Source organism: Canis lupus, chromosome 6 (genome assembly GCF_011100685.1).
Source record: "Canis lupus familiaris isolate Mischka breed German Shepherd chromosome 6, alternate assembly UU_Cfam_GSD_1.0, whole genome shotgun sequence".
In the NCBI taxonomy this organism is placed as follows: domain Eukaryota; kingdom Metazoa; phylum Chordata; class Mammalia; order Carnivora; family Canidae; genus Canis; species Canis lupus.
The window spans coordinates 47,798,846-47,824,034 of NC_049227.1; the positions used below are offsets into that span (position 1 = coordinate 47,798,846).

Here is a 25,189-nt window from a genome sequence, read left to right on the forward strand (position 1 = left end):
CCTGGGGACACTCGCCCCGGCCTCAGCCCGGCTCCTCGCGGGGCCCCTCCCCCTTGGAGGCCTTTTGTGTCTTTATTTCTTTTCCCCCGTCTTCCTACCTTGATAGAAGCGCGAACTCTTCTCACTGTAGCATTCCAGCTGTTCTCTCTTTAAATCTTAGGCCGAATTCGTAGATTTTCAGGATAATTTGAAGGTTTTCTAGGTAATTTGGTGGGGACAGGTGATTTGGGGACCCTGCTCCTCCGTCATCCTGCCCCTCCTCCCTATTTTTTAATTTACAGATGTTCATCTTGAGAGAGCTATACACAGTTTAGGTAAGTGGTAAGCAAACTTTCACATTTAGGCAAATATCAAATATGGTTATGGTTGTAAAATCTCTTTTTTTCAGGAATATTCTTTGGCTTTAAGCAAAATGCCTTGAAAATATATATCAATTTATCTTTTTTTTTTTGGTAGTTTAAGAGTCTATGGTACAGACTTATAAGAAAAATAAGTACTTAGAACATATAACTTTTTGCTTTTAATAAATATTCAATGAATACAGTGCTTGTCATAGTCTTGCAGACTTTTGGGAATGTAACTGTATTTTCTTTGTTCATTCTAGGAATTTTAATACCATACATACTATTCTGTGTGGAACAATTTAGAAAGCACAGAACTTTCAGAATTTAAAGCATATTTGTAGTCCTTCTATCTCTCTCGCTAATAATAAAGTGAGAAAATATGAAGGACCCGAACCTGATTTCCCCACTCTCACCAACGAATAATTGCATGCCCTTGGGAAAGAAAATTAATTTTCTGGGTCTAATTCTCAAAAAAATTAAAGAGTCGAACCATAAAATTTATAGTTTGATTTCTCTTTATTTGAACATTAAAGTTTTGCTATATGAAAAAACTCTCCTGCTATATTTCATAAATCTGGAAAAGATCCAGATAATATCTGGAAACATAAATTCTTTAATTTTCTGACTAAATTTCTAGGTTTCATATTAACTGGATAATTGACAAGGCATAGAAATGCCATCGTAAATATTTAAAAATGAAAGAAGATATCTTTTGTGTATTTTTAACATATATTCCCCAAAGATACTTAACATAAGGAGGCCTATAAACAAATTCTGCTCATAGCTAATATTATTTTATTCTTTCTTCCTAATAATAATACTGTATTCTTAGTAGCAAAACTTAATGAAGAATGTTTCAGATATTTACCATTGCATTTCATAAACACTATGTTAGAATTTTATGCAGATTATTAGTAAATTATCAACAACCCTCTGCCAATTGTTCATACTGCATCTAGTATTTCTGGATCTCTGCCTTTTAGGCACCTAGTAGGAATGTTTTTAGACTCCACTACAGCTAACTGGGATTATATGATGAAAACATTGCCAATATATTGTGAGTGGAATTACATGTGTCACCTTTGGATTGCATTATTATTTTGTGGGAGCTCTTTCCCTGATTCAGCTAATAACAACTTTGGGATAGTGATTTCCCTATCAGGCTGTGTTACAGAGTGAGCAGATATGAGAGAGTTTGTCAATTCGTGACAAACATATAACCTGAGTAAGAAAAGAAAAGAAAAAAAACTTTGCTTTTATAAGCTACTCAGGTTTTAGGGTTATTTGTTACTGCAGCCTAACCTACACTAGTATTAATTGTCCTATTTTATACATTAGCATGAACTACACAGCCAGTAAAAAGGAGAATTAAGACAAAAACAGGTCTGTTCCTAAAACGCATGCTTTTCCATACAGCCCACAGTGTCAGCTGCCATCCTGTATCCCTGCACCAACTCTGATAGAGCCATTCAGTTTTAGAGCCCTTGTGAATACCTCAGGTATATTTTTAAATGCATTATTTATCTAAGGCTTAAATTCTTAATTCTGCTACTGTAATGATTTTGCAGAAGGAGAACATTGAGAATTATGCAGAACATTTCATGGTCTTGATGTTATGTAACTCCCAGCTGCTGACCATATGAAGAAGCCACATAAACAATTGCAAACAAAATAGTTTTATTAAAAATGTATGTGCTCTGAGATTGACCTATCATCGGTTCAAATTCTTAAACTTCTTGTTTGACCTAGAATATATAGTAAACTTGGCATGAGGAGCTTAATTATAATGCAGTTCCATCTCTTTTTGTTTAAAATAATATTTTCATTAATGGAAAAATGTTGCATTGCTCTTTCAGTCCATTTTTATATTAAAATTCAGAAGTTTTGGGTAAAAGTAGACATTCTTTGTTTTCTTTGAGTCAATTTAGTTTATACACAGTCTGTTCATTTTGCAACTAAATAATGGATTATTGGATGCTACTTGGAATGAATAGTAATCTAATATTCATGGTATATACAAAATTTTAAAAACTAAAATTGGATTTTATTTCTATAGTTCTGACACAAATCAAGTAACCATTACATTATGTAATATTTTAATTTTGCATTATACATGTAACTATAGATTTCACTGATCTACAATGTGTTTTGGTTTCAAGCAAAATTATTGATTTTACTTGCTCAAGTGCCAATAGGAAATAACTAAAGGCACCTTAATCCAAACTCTAGAGTCGGAGATTCAATTAATATGTCAAATATTCCAAGAGGTAGTAAAAAAAAATGGGTCAAATATTCGTATAAGAAAATATATTTATTCTAAAGAGAAGTGTTCTAAAAATGATGTGTTCTAAAATCAAAACCATGACCAAAAAAACCATGGCCTAGAACATAATTGGATTTCAAAAACATTCTGATTTGACTTTGGAATGTTCTTTTATCCTCGAAGTGGGTTTCTTCTTCCTCAAAAATTTCATAAACCATTGTAAAAAAAAAAGAAATCTATATTAAAAAGGTAACCATATACAATATCTAAAACCCATTGATATTTGTGATGTCAAGAGGACATAGGATCTATGGGAATGGTGGCAGTATGTCAAAGACATCCAATAAGTATAAATTGAATGAATATATTTTGGTGCAAATAGGAGGTAAATATTCATGTGTCAAGGGAAATTCTAGACTAAGTTTTAAAAAAAATTGCACACTAAGAAAAGACATTGCATAGGACATAAAAGTTCCCATTCAGCTTAATGGTTTCATTCATAATTTGCGTTTGTGTAAGGGTTTAATGCCCAGTTTCAGCTTCTTTCTCCTTTTCTTTCTCCAAATAGGTTCTTTCTTTCACTGCAAGGTGAAATAATTTATTTAATAATAACATGTTTTTCTTTGTTGTTTTTGTTTCAAGTGGAAATATGACAGTAGAAGGAAATCAAATTGTAAGCTTTATCAATTTTACACCCATGTTACTTTTGTTTTCTGCAACTTTGAAAAGACACCCAAAAAGAAGTTGTTGTTTTTTTTTTAAGTTTTTATTTTAATCACCAGATGCTCATCACAAAGTGTCCCCTTTAATCCCCATCACCTATTTTACCCAACCTGCCACCCACTTTCCCTCTGGGAACCATCAGTTTATTTTCTGTAGTTAAGGGTGTTCCTTGGTTTGTCTCTCTCTCTTTTTCCTTTGTTCCTTTGTTTTGTCTCTTAAATTCCACATACAAGTGAAATATAGTAATTGTCTTTCTCTGACTGACTTATTTTCCTTAGTATTCTACTTTCTAGCTCCATCTTCCTGATTGCAAATGGGAGCATTTCATTCTTTTTGATGACTGAATAATAATTCATTGTATACATATATACCACATCTTTATCCATTTATCAGTCAATGGACCTTTGGACTGTTTCCATATCTTGGCTATTGTAAATGATGCAGCCATAAACATAGGAGTGCAGCGTTCCTTTGAATTAGTATTTTTGTATTTGGATATTTACCCAATTGCTGCATTGTAGGATAGTTCTAGTTTTAACTTTTTGAGGAACCTCCATATGCTGTTTTGCACCAGAGTGTTTGCACCAGTTTGCATTTCTGCCAATAGTGCATGACTGTTTCTTTTTCTCCATCTCCTCGCCAGCACCTGTTGTTTCTTGTTTTTGGTTTTAGCCACTCTAACAGGTGTGAGATGATATCTCATTCCCGTTTCGATTTGTAGTTTCCTGATGATAAGTATCTTTTCATGTGTCTGTTGACCATCTAGATATCTTCTTTGGAGAAATGTCTGTTCATGTCTTCTGCTCATTTTTAATTGGATTATTTGCTTTTTGGATCTTGAATTTAATAAGTTCTTTATATATCTCTGATACTAACCCTTTATTGGATATGTCATTTGCAAATATCTTCTCTCATTCAGTAGGTTACCCATTAATTTTGTTGACTGTTTCCTTCCACTGTGAAGAAGCTCTTTATTTTAATGTGACTACTGTAGCCTATTTTTGCTTTTGTTTCCCTTGCCTCAGGAGACATATGTAGAAAGTCTATTTTTATGCCAGTACCATAACTGTTGTGGTCATACAGCTTTGTAATATAATTTGAAGTCTGGAATTGTTATGCCTCCAGCTTTGCTTGTCTTTCTCAAGATCACTTTGGCTATTTAGGGACTTTTGTGGTTCTATGCACATGTTAGGATTCTTTGTTCTAGTTCTGTGAAAAATGCTGTTGGTGTTTTGACTGAGATTGCATTAAATATGTAGATTGCTTTGGGTAGTAGAGCATTTTAACAATATTTGTTCTTTGAAATAATAAGCCTGGAATGTTTTTCCATTTCTTTATGTTGTCTTCAATTCCTTCATCACTGTTTTATAGTTTTCAGAGTACAGGTCTTTCACCTCTTTGGTGAGGTTTATTCCTAGATATTTTATTACTTTTGAAAATAATTTCTGTAAATCTTTTTGTTATTGTTTTCTTAATTTATCTTTCTGCTCCTTCATTATTGGTGTATACAAATGTAACAGATTTCTGTAGATTGACTTTACCAGTTATAGCAGTTTTTTGACATTCTGATGAATTTTCTATATAGAATATCATTATCATGTCATCTGCAAATAGTGACAGTTTGACTTGTTCCTTGCCATTTGGATGCATTTTGTTTCCTTTTTGTTGTCTGATTGCTATGGCTAGGACTTTAGTACTAGGTTGACTAAATGTGGTGAGAGTGGACATCCTTGGACAGTGGACCTGTTCCTGTTTCTCTCTGTTGACAATGGTATTAGCTGTGGGTTTTTCATTTATGGCCTTTACATGTAGAGGTATATTTCCTCTAAACGTACTTTGTTGAGGGCTTTTATCATGAATGGATGTTGCACTTTGTCAGATGCCTTTTCTGTTTCTACTGAAAGGATCATATGGTTCTTATTCTTTCTCTTACTGAAGTCATGTATCACACACTGATTGATTTCTGAATATTGAACAACCCTTGCAACCCAGGAATAAATCCCACTTGTTTGTGGCAAATTATTTTTCAATGTATTTTTGAATTTGATTTCCTAGTATTTTTTTTTTTTTTTGAGAATTTTGCACCTCTGTTCATCAGAGATATTGACCTGTAGTTTTGTTTTATTTTGGTAACTTTATCTGGTTTTGGTATCAGAATAACACTGGCCTTGCAGTTTTCCTTCCTTTTCCATCTTTTGGCATAGTTTGAGATGAATAAGTATTATCTCTTCTTTAAATGTTTGGTAGACTTCACCTATGGAGCCATGTGGTACTGGACTTTTGTTTGTGGGTTTTTTGATTACTGATACAATTTCTCTTTTGGCTATCAGTTTGCTCAAATTTTCAATTTCTTCCTGTTTCAGTTTTGATAATTTATATGTTTTTAAGAATTTATCCATTTCTTCTATGTTGTCCAATTTGTTACCATATAGTTTTTTACAATATTCTCTTATAATTGTTTGTATTTTAGTATTATTCATTGTTATTTCTCCTCTTTCATTCGTAATTTCATTCATTTAGGTCGCTTCCCTTTTTTTCTTGTTAGGTCAGCCTAGAAACATCAGTTTTATTGATTTTTTTTTTTTTTTTTTCAAAGAACCAGCTTCTGGTTTCATTGATCTGCTCTATCGTTTTTTTGTTTTGTTTTGTTTTGTTTCTTTTTTCCCCACCTCCTTGTTTTGTTTAGTTTCTATATCATTTATTTCTGCTCTAATATTATTTCGTTCTTTCTACCGTTTTTACGTTTTGTTTGTTGTTCTTTATCTAGATCCTTTTGGCGTAAGGTTAGGTTGTTTATTTGATATTTTTCTTGCTTCTTAAGATAGGCCTGTATTGCTATAAACTTCACTTTTAGAACCTCTTTAGCTGCATCCCAAAGATTTTGAACCAGTGTATTTTCCTTTTCATTTATTTCAATGTACTTTTTAATTCTGTCTTTTATTTCCTGCTTGACCTATTCAATGTTTAGTAGCGTGTTATTTAATCTCCATCTACTGGTGGTCTTTCCAGACTTTTTCTTGTGGTGGACTTCTAGTTTCACAGCATTGTGATCAGAAAATATACATGATATGATTTCCATCTTTTTTAATTTGTTGAGGCTTGTTTTGTGGTCTAAGTGATTTATTCTGGAGATGCTCCATGTGCACTTGAAAAGAATGTGAATTCTGCTATTTTAGGATGGAATGTTCTGAATATATCTGTTAAGTCTATCTGGTCCAGTGTGTCATTCAAAGCCATTGATTATTTCCTTGTTGTGCTGTTTAGATGATCTGTCCATTATTGATGTAAGTGGGTGTTAAATTTCCCTACTATTATTTTATTATTATTGAATAATTCCTTTATATTTGTTAATAACTGTTTTATGTATTTATGTATTTGGGTGCTCTCATGTTGGGTGTGTAAATATTTATAATTGTCATATATACTTGTTAAATTGTCTCCTTTATTACTTATTATAAAGGGTCTTTCTTTGTCTCTTGTCACAGTCTTTGTTTTAAAGTCTATTATGAAAAAAATAAAATAAATAAAGTTTATTTTGTCTGGTATAAGTATTGCTACTCTGGCCTTCCTTTGACATCTATTTGCATGATAAATATTCTTCATTGTCTCAGTTTCAATCTGCAAGAGTCTTTAGGCCTGAAATGAGAATTTGTAGGCAGCATATTTTTTTTTAATTTTTTTTAAATTTTTATTTACTTATGATAGTCACACAGAGAGAGAGAGAGAGGCAGAGACACAGGCAGAGAGAGAAGCAGGCTCCATGCACCGGGAGCCCGATGCGGGATTCGATCCCGGGACTCCAGGATCGCGCCCTGGGCCAAAGGCAGGCGCCAAACCGCTGAGCCACCCAGGGATCCCTGTAGGCAGCATGTTGATGGGTGTTGCTTTTCTATCCATTCTGTCAACCCTATGTCTTTTGATTGGAGCAGTTAGTCCATTCACATTTAAAACAACTATTGAAAAATAAATAAATAAATATAAATAAATAAATAATAAATAAAATAAAACAATTATTGGTAGGTAAGTATTTATTGCCATTTTTTTACTTGTTTTGTGGTTGTTTCTAAGATTTCCCTGATCCTTTCATGGGTTTACTGGTTTTCTTTAGTGATATATTTGGATTTTTTTCTCTTTATTCTTTGCATATTTATTAGTGGTTTTTGGTTTGTGGTTATCATTAGGTTTGTATATAACATCTTCTGCATATAGCAATCTATATGAAATTGATGGTCATTTAACTTGAACTGATTATTTACTCTTCTCCTCCAATGTTTTAGGCATATGGTGTCATAATTTACATCATTTTATTTTGTGAGTTGACTGATTTTTTTTACAACTATATTTATTTTTACTCCTTTTGTGTTTTTTACCCACATACTGTCATTTTTGGTCTTTTCTTTCCACTGTAGGAGTTCCCTTTAATATTTTTTAAAGGACTGGCTTAGTGGTCAGGAACTCCTTTAGTTTTTGATCATGTGGAAAATTCTTGATCTCATCTTTTATTTTGAATGATAGCCTTGCTGGATATAGTATTATTAGCTGTAGGTTTTTCTCATTCAGTACTTTGAATATATCATGCCATGCCTTTCTGGCTTAGAAAGTTTCTGCTGAAAAATCCACTGGTAGCCTTAAGAGGTTTCCTTTGTATGTAACTGTCTCCTTTTGTCTTGCTGCTTTTAAGGTTTTTTCTTTATTGCCATATTTTGTTATTTTAATTATAATATGTCTTTGCGTGGATCTGCTTTTGTTGAATTTGTTGGGCATTCTCTGTGCCTCCTGGATGTGGATTTCTGTTTCCTTCCTTTTATTAAGGAGGTTTTCATCTATTATTTCTTCAAGGAAATTCTCCACCCCCTTTCTGTCTTTTCTTCTTCTGGGACTCCTATAATACAAGTGTTATGTTTGATGGAGTCACTGAGTTCTCTAAGGCTATTCTCATTTTGCACGATTCCTTTTTTTTCTTATTTGTTCAGCTTGATTACTTTCCATTACTCTGTCTTCTAGGTCATTAATTCCTTCCTCTGCTTCTTCCAGCCTGCTGTTCATTCCATCAAAAGTGTTTCTCATTTGTTTTTTGAGCCCTTTATCTCTACTATGTTACTGCTTATCTCTGTGTTGATCATCTTACTTATGTCCTCCACTCTTTTCTCAAGTATCCTTATGATCATTGTTTTAAATTCTCCATCAGGCATGTTACTTATATCTGCTTCACTTATATCTCCAGCTGTGGCCTTGTCCTATTCTTTCATTTGGGACAAATTCCTCTGTAATCTCATTTTGTCCAAGTTTCTGTGCCTGTTTCTGTGTGTTAAGGAAATCAACTACATCTCCTGTCCTTGAGGGTAATGGCTTTATGAAGAAGAGGTCCTCTGGTGCCCTGCAGTGTCTCCTGTTCCTCAGGGCCTGAAACTTCTGGGAGTGTCTCCCGTGTGTGTGCTGTCTGCTCTGTTGTTGTGTCCTGGCTGCTTTATCCTTCAGACCAGTAATCTGCAGAAGCTCTCTTTGCCTGTTGTGGGCAGTGTTTGGTCCCTGGGTTGAATGTGGTGTGTTTTAACTAGGGATGTTCTGGTCTGCTTGTGAAATGAGATGTGTCACTGCCATTGGATTTGAGGCCTTGCAAAACTTCCAGGTCAAGAGACAAGATGTTGGCAGGGTTTGAGCCAGTCTTTGGAGTGGGAAGGAGAGGTCCACCACACTGGACTAAAGCAAGAGTAGCCAAGAAGGGCATTTCCACCAGAGCATGGGAGTACGGGGTTTGATGTAAGCAAGTTAGGTAGAGTGTGGGTGCTGTGCTGGTTCCTATAGGTGGCTCTGTTCTCTGTGCTGAGGGGTAGGGGAGAGAAATGCCCTGCCAGATCCTTTGTTCCTAGAGGGGTCTTTCTGTGAACCCTGCCTCTCTGGGATGCACTCTGAGATGAGCAACTGACTTTCCTACTGTGTGCTCCAGGCACTCTTCAGATGGCTGTTTCTATACTGTGAGTCCATGAGCTATTTGTTATACCTTTTCCCCAAGAGCAACCTCAATGTCCTCTGAGCTTTCCCTGAACCAAGCATGCTGATCTTTAAAACTTTCAGCTTTAAGCCCCATTGGTTGTAAGAACTCATGAAATTTGGGTAATCCTGCTTTCCAAGCCAATTGCTATGGCGATTATTTTCCCCGTGCCCTCCTCTGTGTGCTACTCTGCTTTTCACCCTCTTCTGCAATCACAGCTCTTTCCCCACCTCAGCGGCCAGGATTAGTTTCTATCCTGACTATGGCTCTGCACTTCCTACCTTTTTTTGATGTGGCCTCTTTAACGTTAGTAGATTTGGCTACTTGATTTCTCAACAAAGACTGACTTTCCCAACTGGATTGTATTATGACATTTTCCATAAATGGAATAAGTTAAATCTATTACTCTGAGGTTATAGTAAAAGGGATTTAAAACCTTTTAATGGCTAATGTTTACAATATATAATACACAGGAAAATGTATCTCACTACTATTTAAGTCAGTCATTTTTTAATATCAAATTTAAAATGAATAAGAGAGTGTATATTTCAAAATCCTTTCACATGGTATGCAAGCAAAAATGTTCCATTTAGAACATGAGGACAGGAGGGAAATCAAGACATATTTTGTCTAATTAACAGTTGATCGTGAGCCTGGCCCTGTATGTTACTTGCAAAAAGCTAAGGATTCATAATAAACTTCTAAAATCTCCACACACAAAACCAAACATGTAGGTTTTGTGATTGAAACTTTCGAAGATTTTATTTTGATGAGCTGTTATAAGGGCAGGTGTCCTAGCTACTGTGAAATAAGTACAGGAAATGCAACATAATGATAAGGATCTAACTGCCATAATGGTTATTCTTTTGCATCTAAATTATGCAGTGACTAGTCATTCATAGAGGCTGCATTCACACATGGTAAACCACAGTTGAGGATCTAGAAAGGTTTGTTTTGAGGGTTTAAACTAAATCATCTCAGGGCTACAGTGACTGATTGGCTGGGCTCAGCACCACCTGTTTCAGTTATCAGAGCAGCTGAGGTGAAGGCCTAGGCAAACAATCAACCTATGAAAATTAAATATATATGAAAGAATTTCTGGCTGTAAAGCAGTGTGAACTGGATATATATTATAAAGTTGATTGAACTCCCCTTTTTAGCTACACAAGAGTTCTCTTGTTATAAAAATTGTGTTTTGCAACAATCACCTGCCAGTGGAATATTGAGCCTCTGACCTAAATTTTAAAATGCAGTCTTGGGAATTATGTTCTTACCTGTTTATATGCCAGTTAAAAATTCTGACTGTGATGACATTCTGGTCACACAACGATTATATACACATGATTCTAAATACCCAAAAATAAACAAAAGCTCTTGATCAATGATGCATGCTACCACATAACCAAATATTTTCCAAATATTTGTTACTAAAAAGATGAAGAAAATTGTGATTTCATTTCATTTAGTACCACTTTGGACACAACTTAGAAAAATAAAAACCTCATAACAACAACAACAACAACAACATAAAACACCATATAATTTTGATTTAAGCAATTGGTAGCAAAGAATTTGGGAACCACATTGTAGTGACACCTAAGGAATGAAATCTCTTTTCCAGTCCTGTTACACTCAATTGGATAGAAACCTGACTTCACCTTCCTAGATGTATTTTTTCTTTTACATTTACCTAAGTACTTATTTTTAAGAAAAAATATCAGGCTTTTAAAAAAATATTTTATTTATTTGTTCATGAGAGATACAGAGAGAGAGAGAGAGAGATAGGAAGAGACACAGGCAGAGGGAGAAGCAGGCTCCATGCAGGGAGCCTGATGTGGGACTCAATCCTGGGTCTCCAGGATCATGCCCTGGGCCGAAGGTGGCGTTAAACCACTGAGCCACCCAGCTGCCCAGGCTTTTTAATATCACAGTTTTTTTCAATGGAAAATGAATTCAATAATTAAATATATTACATGTATTTTCTAAGTTGAAATTCAACAAACTATTGATCCATTTCCTTGAGGAGACAAATACATTTTATAGTGTTTTCCTCTTATTTTGCCCTGACTATAGGATTAAGGTTTTTAGAATTATAAACATAAATCACCTTTTTAAATTAATCCTCTTTTAAATCTGACTTTTTAAATATCAAGATGTTGCAATAAATAGCATACTATTTTGTACAGCAATTTTAAAAATATATATATTTTTTTATTAAATTACCATCAAACTAGCTGAGTATTTTGAAAGCAAATACATAAAAAAAAAATTGAACATATTTGTTCATTATTCTCTGACATCCCCCTACCCCTAGATCATTTCTCTGACCTTCTCTGTACTACTATGAGCCCCAAGAGGCTAATGCCAATAGGCTGTATCATTTACTGCCCTTACCTTAGGCTTTCGATTAGATTTGGTTATTTCAACAGACTTTCTCAACCAAGACACTACTGACACTTTGGTTGTATCATTTGTTGTTGTGGTTCTGGGGGTCTGCCCTGTGCATTTTAGGATGTTTAGCAGCACCATGGCTTCTACCCACTGGATGCACCTCCTCCCTCTATAGTGGCAATCAGAAAATATCTCCAGACATTATCAAATGTCCTGTTGGTGGGACAAAATTGCCCCTGTTGAGAATCATTGTGTTAATAAGAAGAAGTAACAGGGGATGGAAGAGGAGAGGAGGAGAAGTGGTCCATGTACTTAGATCTACCCCAGCCCTTACTAGGTAATGGCTTTGCCAGTAGCTTTATTCTTCTGTTGTGACTTTCACCTCAAGTCCCTGTTCAAGGCTATGTTTCTCTCTGAATTCTCACAACAGTAACATCATTCCATTCCCTTGCCACACCACTTCTCACTGTTGCCATTCCTTGGATAATTCACCAGCCCTTGATAGTTCTTTAAATCCTGACACTAATCAAACTCTCTGCAGCCTGTTTCCTGCTAAGTTCTTGATGAACAAAATATTTTTGGAAGATGACTTACATGCCCAGTAAGCACAATATTTTTGCTTATCACTAATTGAAGATCTTTCTCATCCTTCCTCACTCTGTCTCTCTGTCTCTATCTCTCTCTTCCTTTATCTAACTCTTGATGCACATTCAATAGACAACATTGCAACATTAACATCATTTGGACTGTACTACAATCTGCATTAAGATTTTTCAGAAAACATTCATCTTTTCATTTCTTGTATGATTAAATACTCTTCCCACTCTTTATAAGGCTTGGTGTTCATTCTCATGTTCTCAGAAAGCTTTACCATCCATTCTAGTCTACACTGACCCTCTGATTAGGGTACCACAATGAACTATATGTTTGTGTCCTGTCCAAAAAATCCTATATTGAAATCCTAATCCCAATGCAATGAGGTTTGGAGATGGGGCCTTTGAGTGGTAATTATGTCATGCAGGTAGAGCCTTGGGGTAGGCTTAGTGCCCTTATACAAAGAGGCATAAAAGGGCTTCCTTCCTTTTTCTCTCTCTCAACTATATCAGTTCCATGTATTACATATAAGATGAAATTTGTCTAGTCCATGAACAAGAATTTGTTGAATATATATTAGAGCCATAACATAGTATTCAATACATTTTTTGAGTGAATCAAAAAGTCACTTCTTTTGAAGAATGTACAAGTTAGGAAAAAGTTTAAATACATTATGTAAAGTACATCATTGAATGTTATCTAATAGATTTGATATATTGGTGAGGGCTGGTAGTTGTTACCTATGGCAAGGTAGCAGACAAATCAGTTATTGGAACACAAGGTCAATTGAGCTTTGGTGGAAAGAAGATAGGGCTAGACTGAAGATCAGACCTTTACCCAGTAGGACAGATCTCTGATCCTAGATGATAGCTATTCATATGGGCTTGACTTATACAATGGAAGTTAAAGTAGAAATGTGCTGCTTAGCTGGCTCAAAGTAGCTTAAAAGCAAATTGTGACCTCATAGTGCACCTAGATAAGGCCACAAGGTTGATTCTAGATCTTACCATTGGTGAAGAAGGAGTTTCTTTTTCTTTTTCTTTTTCTTTTTTTTTGAAGAAGGAGTTTCTAATCTACTTCCACATATCATCTGGATTTGCCCACAAACTTTGATGGGAATGAATCCATACATAGAATTATCTGAAGTTGAGCTTGAAGACAAAAAGATTTAATCACTTCCATTTATTAACATATTTAATTTATATTTATTAATAATTTGCTAGATAATCAACATCATTCCGTGTGCTGAGGATATACCAGTAAGTAACATAAATACCTTTATCACAACCTTATGATGCTTACATACTAATGGATATGTACTGACATAATTCTTATACTCATTTGCACAGTGTTTTTCCTGTAAGAAAGAAAGAAAGACCTCAGCTAAAACTATCATATTGAAGATTTTTATTTTGTCCTAATTTGCTCTTAGATAATGTGATTTCAATTTACATTTTATTATTCTTTTGAGTCTTTGAAACTGTATAGGACTAGCCATGGAAAACTTCAAATAAGGAAAACATGAGTTTGGTTACATTTTATTGCCTTTTTTTTTTTAAAAAAAAAGCTTTATTTATTTGTTTGTTTGTTTGTTTGTTTAACTTATTTGAGACAGAGAGAGACAGGCAGCCTGAGCAGGGGGAAAGGCAGAAGTAGAGGGAGAGAAAGAGAGAGAGTCTCTCAAGCAGACCCCACACTGAGCACTGAGCCTTATGCAGGGCTCAATCCCACGTCCCTGAGATAATGGCCTGAGCAGAAACTGTGTTGGGTGATCAACTGACTGAGCCAGCCAGGAGCTCCTACATTTTAGTGTTTTTTTTTTGTTTTTTTTTTTTTTGCCTCTTCTGCCGTATGGCATTTTCCTGTAAGAAGCCAAAAATAATAATAATAATATAAAAGAAAGAAAAGAAAAATGTTACAGTTTGAAGGTTAGGGCCTACCAGTTTTGAATCTGGAGTATGCTACGTAATAATTGTGTCTTGCCATCTAAATGTCTATAAGACTCAATTTTCATGTTTGTAAACAGACTTGGAAACTGAGACTGCTACCGAGGAGAGATCAGCAGGACAGTACTGTTGTTCTGTTTCTCCCAACCCTCTATGGCTGCTGGACTCCCTCAAATGCTCTGAGAAACCAGGAGAAATGGAAAAATTTCAAGTTGCAAGATAGATTCGAATTTTTATTGATAAACTTTTTTTTTTTTTTTTTTTTTGGATAGCTAAGCTTCTTTTTTAGCACTATGTTAAGAGCTTGAAAGAAAAAAGAAAAATATGAAGGTGCATGTGATTTTCTAGATAATGTATATCTCTTCTCTTTTTCACCCACCTATACAACTGAACTCTGAGCTTCACTTAGTCGGTATCTTAGGAACAGATTATGCTATTTTAACAAAAAGTAAAAGTCTCCTTCTGAAGGTGAAGTTTTCCAGACCAGCTCATTTATTTTGTGGCAAAGATTACCATCACACGTCCAGTGCTTTATTTGCCTGGAGTCAATTCCTGTGGTTCCCATAGTTGGAAGGCAATCAGAAGAAGTAGGAAAGACAGATGCTGGTCAAGGCTAACCATTACTCGGCAGCAGCAGCTTCACATGTTTGAAATCATGTTGTGGCTTTTTTCAGTTTGATTTTTATTGTCTGTTTGGCCCAAACACTGCCACTCTTGTTATGAAGCTAAGGATCATAAAGACCAGTGTTCCTTAATATCACATTGCTTTAATACCTCATTGTTAGAACTAATTCCATCCATAAATCTCTCAAAAGAAGGAACATATTGTAATGACACTTAGGAAAAATTTACAGCTTACGGGTACATTGCTGATTTTAAAGAATACCATTCTTAGAGTTTCACTTGTTTTAAAGGAAGGTAAAGCTTACCCTTCTGAAGAATTTACTGGTAATTCCAGAGGCATGCCACTGAAAATGTGATATATCTCATGCACGAGTGATACACAGATAATCCCCTGTCCCTCAGTTCTTTTTACCTGGAGATTGCCCTTCTCAAAAGTATTAACTCAAATAGCATATCTGTTTGTGAAGTTGGAGTAACTTAGATAGTTCAGAAGCAAGCTTTCCTTCCTGTTAGTTGTGTGGCCTTGAGCAGATTGTCCAACCTCACCAAACCTCATTTTCTGATTTACAATCGGTGATTGTAAGAACTGTGAAGAGGCTGATATTCTCCCCTAATTGCAAGGTAGCATATTAGCATGCTTCGTTTTCATGGATTCTGGCTGAAAACACACAACTAATGAGTCAGAGAAAAGGGACAGTTTATTATGGCAAAACAGTAGCCAGATAATCATTTTTCCTGTGCTCTTTTCCCAAGCTTCAATTCCCACAGGGCAATGCAATGAGGGCTTTTGAGAATCTAGAAGTGGAAAAGACTTTTATATTGACATTTAATCATCCAGTATCATCTTTTAAAGAACAGTACTTTATGCCTACTCTTAGTTTTTATTTTGGAATACAGACTGTCTAGTTAAATCGTTCCATGTACGTGTGTATAAATGTGTGTGTACATACACACACACATATGGAAAGATGGAATATATATATATTTTCCATATATATACTTTCCATATATATGCCAGGGTTAGTCAGGGAATTTATCTGTTTCTTCAAATAGGGGCAAATCTCAGAAGGCCTAAATATCTTTGTAGGTTTCTAAACTCACCAACATCCCTTCTCCAGAGGTACCTGGTGCCTCTGAGCCCCAAATCTTGTGGATTCTGTGTCAGGAAAGCCTCACTTGGGGTGTCTGGGTGGTTTAGTGGGTTAAGTGTCTGACTTCAGCTCAGGTCATGATCCTAGGGTCTTGGGATCCAGCCCTGCAGTGGGCTCCCTCCTCAGCAGAGAGCCTGCTTCTCTCTTTTCCTCTGCTACTCCACCTGCTTCTCTCTCTGCTTGTGTGCTCTCTCTTTATCAAATGAATGAATGAATGAATGAATAAATAAATAAATAAGCAAAATCTTAAAAAAAAAGAGTAAGCCTTACTTATTGGCTTCTTTCTTGCAGACCTCAGTTTTATTTTTCCCATTTTCTAAATCAATCAATGCTTTCCATCCACACTCTGGCTTCTAGAAATTTATTGATATGCCATATTTATGGTTACATCTATTCCCTTTTTATTTGTTTTTGTTGATTTATGCCTGTTTTGTTCCATCACTCTCATTTAAATCAATTTTCAGGAGGAAGCACAGCTTAATAAAAAACTCATATAAGCCTGTTTTTAGAAGTCTACAGTCTGAGATATGTGGAAGTGTTCTTATACTATTTTTAGTCCCAAGTTATTAGCTTACATATACAAACCTAATGTAGAAGATTCCATGGCATTTAATTATTTTTCCTTGGATTTTTCTCTTCTAGAGGTTAAATTTTTTTTTTCTGTTGAAAGCTTGTGACACAAACACAATTTTTCTGACTCCTCTAAAGGATCATAATGATTTATGATTTATCTTAAATGATTTATTATAATGATTTATCAGAGAGAAGTCAATATCATGTGATCTTATGTAAAATTCTTGTCCTGACTAATTGCTGCATTTTGTGAAGAAATCTAGATGCTTTTGTAAAAATCCAGTGTGATATTACACATATTAAAATTATTTGAATAGAACATATATTATATAAATATGATTAAAGGAAAATATCCTATATAACTTAAAAGTTTAAAAGTGCTAATTTTTCTGAATCACCAGTTGATTGATTTCTCTCCAGTTCCTTGATATTCTTCTTAAAGTATAAAGTTCCAACTTAGATGTAGTATCTTTAAAAGAAACCTACCCTCTATGTTTTCATTCATTCCATTAATGTGTTGCATTCCAGTATTGTGTCAGTTTTTGAAGTACATGTGGAATTCCCTTTTAACAAATACCATTTCGATCTCCAGTTCTCCAAAAGAGAATATTCCTAGGCTTCAAAGCATATGAAAAGAGAGTATGACAATTCAAATACTATTTTACTGACTTGGATACAGCAATCTGTATTAAATGAAAAATTCTCTTCACAAGACATATAGACATATTCAGAAATCCCTGTCTACCTAGTGATATTTTAAATGTAAATTGTATCCTTTAAGTATGAGGTATTGCAGATAATTGAAGAGAATAAACTATTATTGGATATTCCATATTCTGAATTATTACTTTAGATTAAAATATATGCTCGTATGCATCTGTAAGACTATTGACGGCATGGGGTGCCTGGGTGGCTCAGTCAGTTAAGCACCGGCCTTCGGCTCAGGTCATGACCCAGAATCTGAGGATTGAGCCCCACATCAGGGTCCCTGCTCAGTAGGGATTCTGTGTCAGGAAAGCCTTACTTGGGGTGCCTGAGTGGTTTAGAGGGTTAAACCTGCTTTTCCTTCTCCTCTACCACTCCACCTGCTTGTGTTCTTTTTCTGTTAAATAAATAAAATCTTGAAAAAAAGTCTACTGACAACAATTTTGCTAAGAAGATAGTTGAGACGGTCAAGAGTATTGACAATTCAAAAGACATGAATCTGGAATTTAGAATGTATTGAACTGAATCACTGAATAAATCATTATCTAAATTCTAAAAGTGTTCTGGAATGTTTCACCATAGCTTTTCTGCTACAAATGCATCACATCTCAAAAGTGGTGAGAATAGCCTCTCAATGTTACTATTCAGGTCTGTGGCAGTTTTGAAACATGGTCACAAAATCTTTGACACTTATTCCATCATGCTGTAGAGTCTATGTCACCTAACCTTGAAATTGGGCAAGCTAGTGATTGCTTCAACCAGTAGAATATGGTACAAATAATGCTATGTGACTCTAAAACTAACTCATAAAAGGCCATATGGTTTTGTCTTGTTATCTGAAACACTCCTTCTTAGAGCCCTGGGTCATCATGTAAGGTGTCCTACTAGCTTGAAGCAATGCCATGAGAAAGCCCATGTTCACAAAAAGACCACGTAGACATTCTGGGTTGACAGTTCCAGCTAAACCCAAATTTGAGTCATCCCATCTCTGGCACAAGATAATTGTTTGAAAATGTGTCTATATGATTCTAGTCTCCAGCTACTCAAGTTACCTACAACCATTTTAATCTTTTCATCTAAAACCCTAGACATCATGGAACATAGACAAGCCATCCAAACTGTGTCCAATCTGCATTTCTGACTCACAAACTGTAAGTATAATAAAATGATTAGTGTTTTGCTACTAAATTTTGGGATGGTTTATTTTCTAACAACAGAAAGTTAGATACCCAACTAATCTTAAATCATCAATGACCTTGAATTTCATTCTTTGCTGTATCAAATTCAAGCATAGCATTGAATTTTTTTTCAAGATTTTATTTATTTATGCATGAGAGACACAGAGATAGAAGCAGAGACAGGGAGAGAGAGACGCAGGCTCCTCACAGGGAGCCCGATGTGGGACTCAATCCCAGACCCTGAGATCACGCCCTTAACCAAAGGCAGATGCTCAGCCACTGAGCCACCCAGGCGTCCCTAGCATTGAATTTTTTAATCAATCACTTTGCAAAAGTCAAGAGAAGCATAACAAAATATCTTTTGAACTCAGGATTCATGCTACTGCTATAGTATTTAGTAATAAATTTATTGGACATGCATTTTTTGTGAGCACATTTCACACTTTAAAATATTTATTTATTATTTATTTATTTTAAATATTTTATTTATTTATTCAAGAGAGACACAGAGAGAGAGAGAGTGCGGCAGAGACACAGCAGAGGGAGAAGCAGGCTCCAAGCAGGGAGCCTGACGTGGGACTGGATCCTGGGTCTCCAGGATCACACCCTGGGCTGAAGGTGGCGCTACACTCCTGAGCCACACGGGCTGCCCCACTTCTAAAAATCTGGACTCAGAAATATATGTACTTTTCTGATGTATGAAATAAATTATACTCATAAATAATAGAATGCAAATATTTCAAATTTTGTAACATGGATAATCATGTATCACTTACAAAATAAATTTAAGGGGCACCTGAGTGGCTTGGTCAGTTGAGTTTGTACTCAATTGCTCACCAATCTTAAAATTAGACAGATAAGATCAACATAACATCCTTATTATTTTTCACAATAAATAGATTTAAGACTTCTTCCTTGGCTTTCTATTAGCTAAACACTTTTGGGGAAGAAAATTGATACTATACTCAACTGACTTTATGTCCCAAATCTCTGTCCTAAGGTACTAGGCATTAGGTGACCTGTTCCCCAACTTAAGAGCCATATTGTGGTATCAGGGAGAACTTGATTCTGAGTCTGGATTTAAATCTCCTACTTACTATTAAAAAAAACACAAACACATCCCAAAATGTCTTTTGTTCATCCTCCCATCTACCGCTTTCCATGTGTTTATTGATATGTCTCCCAAATTACACATGAATTTGTTCTGGGATATGCTCCATATTTGTCCCAAATTTAATATATAAAATCTTCATTCCCCATGAAGTACTGAAAGCAAGATATTCTGGGTAATAAGCATTCCCACAAAGATTCACCCCATAGGGGTTAAATTATATACAAATCTTTTGTCAATAGCTTTACTAACTTACAAATACGAAATAAGTTAAAATGTGAATTTTGTTTTCAAAATATTTCTTGAGTCTATATTTAGCCTAGTTTCACCACCACTCAAATTCACGTTCATATTATGTCTGACATGGATACTTCAATTGTTCCTTCAATCGTCTCCAGGCCTCCACTCTGGCACACTTTCAGTCTGTTCCCCACAACACATCCAGAGCAAAGTTTTTTAACATGCAAATATGATGATTTTTATACCCTGTCAAAAATCTTTTATTGGTTTTCCATTGTTCTTAAAATAACTTGACCAAGAGACTTTCTTTCATATAGTTCAGCCGCAAGGTATCAACAAAGCCATGTTGCCCCCACATTCATTCTTTTTCTTTTCACTGGAGATAGACCAGTCTCCTTTCAGTCCCCTACTCCCTCCAGCCACTTATTTCTCTTGCACATTTATTTTGCCTAGGTAGCTCCTATTCATATTAGATTTCATGTCAAGTATCACTTCCTAGGGTAACTTACCCTGGCCAGTTTAAATATCTCTATTTTCAGCTCTTACCATAGCAGCTGTATCTCTTGCATAGCACAATATACCAATATGTTTACATTTATTCTGTGGTATTTTTAGGAGGATCTCTCTTCTCTAACAAACTATAAACTCCAGGAGGGCATTGACATGTCTCTTTTGCACATTGTTGGACACCTAGAGCCTGGATGAGTATACACCTCAGAGTAGGAACCATTTCCTGACATTCATATTCCTTATTGGGTACATTGATTCCAACCTCATGGAAGTGACACTTAACATTTAGGTCTTGCTTAAAAATGCCATAAAAGTCCTCTCTAATTCTACACATTACATGTTTTTTTTATTTTTAACATTTAATAAGTTACTTCTGAAATCTTTAGAGTTATAGAAAAAAAATGAGGTAGTGAATTGCTTCTAGAATAATTTCCTTTTAGAGGCCCTGACTCATACCCTCAGAGCTATTTATTGTACTGGACAATAGTTTAATAATATAATTCCCAACCTACCAAATTCAGTGCACAGAAAGCCTACAGTTATTCCAAGTTACATCACACCAAGCCCAGATCAGTTATGTTCAGGCATTTTTTATTTTGAGGAGAGTAGAAGATGAAGTTGCCTATCCCAAGTATTAAATCTATCTCAATCTCCCTTCTGTGATTACATGCTTGAATAAATAACAGGACCAATAATAACAATCATTTTAAAAATAACAATCTTAAGATGCTGGAAAAATCTTAATCTGGATTTCTGGAAATTAAATAAAGCATATTTCTCCACTTATGCAGGTCATAATTTTGGAAAATACTATACGCAATTTGCACTTAAAAACAGAATACTATCCAGGATCTACATGTGGTACTTCAGCACTTTCAGAACTTCTAGTGAATAGGTATTTGCCTTATGTTTGCATAATAAGAAATGATAAAAGCATTCATTCTCCCATATCCACTCTTAGAAAGGCATTAACTCTTAAGGTCATGGACTTGCATTACCCTAAGAGTAAGTACATTATTAAATTTTGCACTCTAGATGCTTCACTGGTCTCACCTCGGTCCTGAGCCTGCCTGAATGGCATTATCTAATGCTTGCTTGAGAAGCTTGTAAAAGCAATCTAATGGAATGAATACAAATAAAAATATTTCAACTTGACATAGACTTGAAATTATTCTTGAAAACATGATTTTATTGTGTTTTAATAATGAATATTAATATGAGCAAGCCCCTTACAGATCCTATTAGAAAGCAATAGAATGATTTCTGCTTCCTACCAATGTAGTATAACAAGGATCCTATTCACTCTCCTACCTGAAATAATTAAAAACTAGAAAAATACATGAAGCAAAAGACTCAAGACAATAGACAACAAAGGATGGTGATCCCTGAAAGATGGAAGACAACTGAGGTATAAGTTAAGATTCCCCTTATAACTGCTTGGAAAGTGTTTGCAAGCAGCGTAATAGAAGAGTAAAGCCAGGGGCAGAAAAAGGCAAGAGTACACAGAGAACATGACACTAGAGTTTACAGGATGTTCAGAGAGAAAGTACTTATTCCCACTAGCCTGAATTGAAAACCTATCTCTATGGAGCATGAGGTAGATTACTCAATAGTGTCTTATCTTAGTAGTACTAGAGGGATCAACCATACTGGGTTGTGAACAGAGAGTTCTATCTGGTTGTTACAGTGAATATTTGAGAAATAACCTCTAGAGTCCCTGGCAGTAGGAGGGGGAAAAGTAAGCATTGGCAAACACATCCACAGCCTTCTCCAAAACAAAGGCCTATTTTTAAAAGGAAAAGACTTCATCAGGGTACAATTCTAAAACTTCATTTGGGCCAAAAGAAGGGAACTCTTCCTCCCTCCAGTCCCCTCCAGTCTTTCAGTCTTTCCTAAATTAAGAAAACAGAATAAACAGGAAATTAGACTTCAAGAAAATAGGATGGAAACATGGAAGATAGGGAAAAAAGCAAGATCAAGAGGAAAGACAAATTTATACCACTGGAGGCAAAGACAGACACACATGCAAAGCCATAGGCATGAGTGGAAAGCCCCCTGAAATATTTAGATTGACTAGAAGAATATTGAACATACACTGTCCCCCACAACCTACTGCCACACTAAGATTGTAGCAGGATAACAGTGGATCACAGTGGAAAGAGTGAGACAAAGACTCTTTCCAAGGTACTATACAAAGAAAAGCTGGAAAGCCAAAAGAGAAGATAAAAACAAAGAAACTAGAGGGGTTGGAAGCCTCTGGTACCTGTAAATTTACAACAAATATTAAATGCAGACCAAATCCCAGCCAATTAACATAAGTCCCTGTAGTAAAGCCTATTCACCTCAGGTTTTAACTTCTACAGCATTTCTGACTTTTAACAAAAACTTACAAGGCATGACAAAAGGCAAGAAAAAACACAGGCTACAGAGACAAAGCAATCATCAGAATCACTCAAATAGAGCACAAAGATTAAAATTATTAGACAGGAAATGTAAATTAACTATGATTATTATGTTAAAGACTCTAATGAAAAAAATAGACCATATGCAAGAACAGATGGGCAATATAAGCAGAGAAATAGAAATTCTTGAAGAAATGCTACAAATCAGAAATAGTAATAGAAATAAAGAATGCCTTTGATGGGCTCCTCAGTAGGCCAGCCATAGCTGAAAAAGAATCAATGAGCTTGAAGGTAATTCAGTAGACACTTTCCAAACTAAAATTCACAGAGGGAAAAAAAAAAAAGAGTGAAATATAACAATATCTAAGAACTATGGATATAGGGAACAGATTAAAAGAGGTAACATACACACAATTTGAATACCTAAAGGGAAAGACATGGAGAACAGAAGAGATTTTTGAACTAAAAATAGCTGAGAAATTTCCAAAAACTAACAGACATAAAACCACAGATCTAGTTAGCTTAGAGCACACTGAGGGTGATAGATGCTGAAAGAAGTATACACTTAGGCATATCATGTTGACTGTAGGTTGAACTGTTTCCCCCCAAATGACATGTTTTGTCCTATCTCCAGTACCTGTGAATATAGACTTATTTGGAAGTAAGGCCTTTGCTGATGTAATCATGCTAAAATGAAGTGCTGTTGGATCAGAACAGGCCTTAATGGAGTAACTGATGTCCTTATTAGATAAGGGAAATCTGGGCACCCAAACACAGAGGGAAGACTGTCATATGGAGACAGAGGAAGCACCAGGAGAATGCCACATAACACCGGAAACAGATATTGGAAGTGATAGAGTTGCAAACCAGGGAACAGAAGGGCTGCCAGCAACTACCAAAAGCTAGCGAGAGGTGAGGAAAGACATGAGCCTTTAAAGGAAGTATGGTCTTGTGTCATTTTGATTTTAGAATTCTGGGCTCTAGAGCTGTGAGGGAATAAATTTCTTTTGCTTGAATCCATCCTTTGTGGCATTTTGTTACCACAGATCTTAAAACTAACAGTCAAACTGCTCTAGGACAACCATTAAAATTTTCTTCAGAGAACAAATACATTAAGAGAGGAGATAAAAAGGAATTATATAAAAAGGTCAATTAAAATCAAAGAAAACAAAAAAGTAGAGAGAAGAAAAGAGCTAATGCAATTAATAGAAAACAGTTATAGATACAGTTACAATAATGTTAAATACTAATTCAACTATATCAACATTTTAATTGAGAATATTTTAAACATACTAGTTATGAAGAGATTGTCAATGATGTTTAAAAAAACAAAATACAACTATATGTTTTCTACAAGAAACCCACTTTAATATAAAGACTTTGTTCTTTTTATTTGTTTATTCATGATAGACACACAGAGAGAGGCAGAAACATAGGCATTGGAAGAAGCAGGCTCCCTGAGGGGAGCCTAATGCAGGACTCAATCCCAGGACCCCAGAATCACGACCTGAGCCAAAGACAGAAGCTCAAACATTGAGCCACCCAGGCATCCCTAATATAAAGACTTTGATTGGTTAAAAGTAAAATTATGGAGAGAGATACACCAGGCAACTCTAGTTAGTGAAAACTAGAGTAGTTATATTAATTTCAGAGAAATCAGACTTAAGAACAAGGAAATATGTCAGTGATAAAGAGGGGCATTATGCAATGACTGGTTAATTCTCCAAGAAAATATAACAATCTTAAATATGTATATTCCATACAGCAAAGATAAAAACAAATGAGGAAAAAAACTGATATAACTGGAAAGAATTATTACAGTTGGAGACTTCAATCCTCCTCTGTCAGTAACTGCTGAATCAAGCAGTCAGAAAAACAGTGAGAATTACTTTAACAGCACTAATTAGATCAATATGATCTAATTGATATGTAGAAAATACTCCATCCAACAACAGTAGAATATACTTTTCAAGTTTACATGGAACATTCATCAAGACAGACCAAGATTTATGTTAAAAATACTTGAATCACATAAAATATGTTCTCAAGCTATAATGGAATTACATTAGGAAATCATTAACATAAAGATAGCTGGGAAGAATCCCCAATATTTGGAAAGTAAATGAACAGTCTTAAATATTACAAGGATCAAAGAAGTCCTAAGAAAACTTTGAAAGTATTTTGAATTAAATGAAAAAAAAAATACAATTTATCAAAGCCTGTGGAGTATAGTAGAATCCCAGAGTCTTTAGGGATGTGGTACTTAGAGGAAAATTTGCATTTAATATAACATTAGAAAATAAAAAAATATCTGAAATTAGTAATCTGAGTTCTTACCTTAGTAAAGAAGAGAAAGAAAAGAAAGTTAAATAAAAAGCTAGCAAGAGAAAAGAAATGAAAATAAGAGCAGAAATCAATGAAATTTAAAACAGGAAAAAATAG

The 25,189-nt window shown here is 35.1% G+C and overlaps 1 long non-coding RNA gene across 1 annotated transcript in view; it reads left to right on the forward strand.

Moving 5' to 3' along the window:
- Window positions 1-13,294: 13,294 nt before the first annotated feature.
- The window catches only part of LOC102152700, a 49,772-nt gene continuing 37,877 nt past the window's right edge, over window positions 13,295-25,189 (forward strand). Inside the window, exons 1-2 of the long non-coding RNA XR_005361135.1 lie at window positions 13,295-13,566; window positions 18,395-18,457. This is a non-coding gene — a long non-coding RNA (uncharacterized LOC102152700). The remainder of the gene's footprint in view (window positions 13,567-18,394; window positions 18,458-25,189) is intronic.